This window comes from Corvus brachyrhynchos, unplaced genomic scaffold (genome assembly GCF_000691975.1).
Source record: "Corvus brachyrhynchos isolate BGI_N302 unplaced genomic scaffold, ASM69197v1 scaffold309, whole genome shotgun sequence".
Classification (NCBI taxonomy): domain Eukaryota; kingdom Metazoa; phylum Chordata; class Aves; order Passeriformes; family Corvidae; genus Corvus; species Corvus brachyrhynchos.
Genome location: NW_008240227.1, coordinates 185,081 through 185,757, shown reverse-complemented (window position 1 = coordinate 185,757; position 677 = coordinate 185,081). Strand labels below are relative to the sequence as shown.

Below are 677 nucleotides of genomic sequence, written 5' to 3'. Positions count from 1 at the left end.
GCGGCAGGCGGGGCTGCCCGGGGGTGGCTGCGGGACCGGGGAGCCCATGGGGGGACAGCAGACACCCGGGAGGGGACAGCAGACACCCAGAGGGGTCAGCAGACACCCGGAGGGGACAGCAGACACCCAGAGGGGTCAGCAGACACCCGGAGGGGACAGCAGACACCCCGGAGGGGTCAGCAGACACCCAGAGGGGACAGCAGACACCCAGGAGGGGACAGCAGACACCCCGGAGGGGTCAGCAGACACCCAGGAGGGGCCAGTCCCCCCTGCAGCACAGGGCCAGCCTCCCGCAGCCGAGCTGGGCACGCAGGAACGGCGGGGTTTGTAGGGAAGGGGAGCTGGAAAAGCCGCGCTGTGAAAGAGGAAGGGCAGGGGCAGACGGGCGGCTCTGCTGCCGGCTGGGGCTTCTGGGGCCTTGCAGCCACTTTTGGTTCCTGTCTGGGGCACGGAGCCCCGGGAGTTGTGGCTTTAGGTTCCCCTGTCCCACCTGGGCTCTGGTCTGGGGATCCAAACCTTGTCCATCCCTCCTGGCCATCCCAGCCCTGTCCATCCCTCCTGGCCCTGGGAAGGAGGTGCAGGACCCAAATCTCTCCGGCGTTGCCTGGAGAGGCTGCCAGGGTGGGAGAGGGATCCCTGATCCCACAGCTGGCATGCGGGCGGTGCTGGATGCGGGG

At 69.0% G+C, this 677-nt stretch overlaps 1 protein-coding gene across 1 annotated transcript in view; it reads left to right on the top strand.

Moving 5' to 3' along the window:
* The window catches only part of SEMA7A (semaphorin 7A (John Milton Hagen blood group)), a 33,525-nt gene that overhangs the window by 12,562 nt on the left and 20,286 nt on the right, over nt 1-677 (top strand). The gene's annotated exons all lie outside the window — the stretch shown is intronic.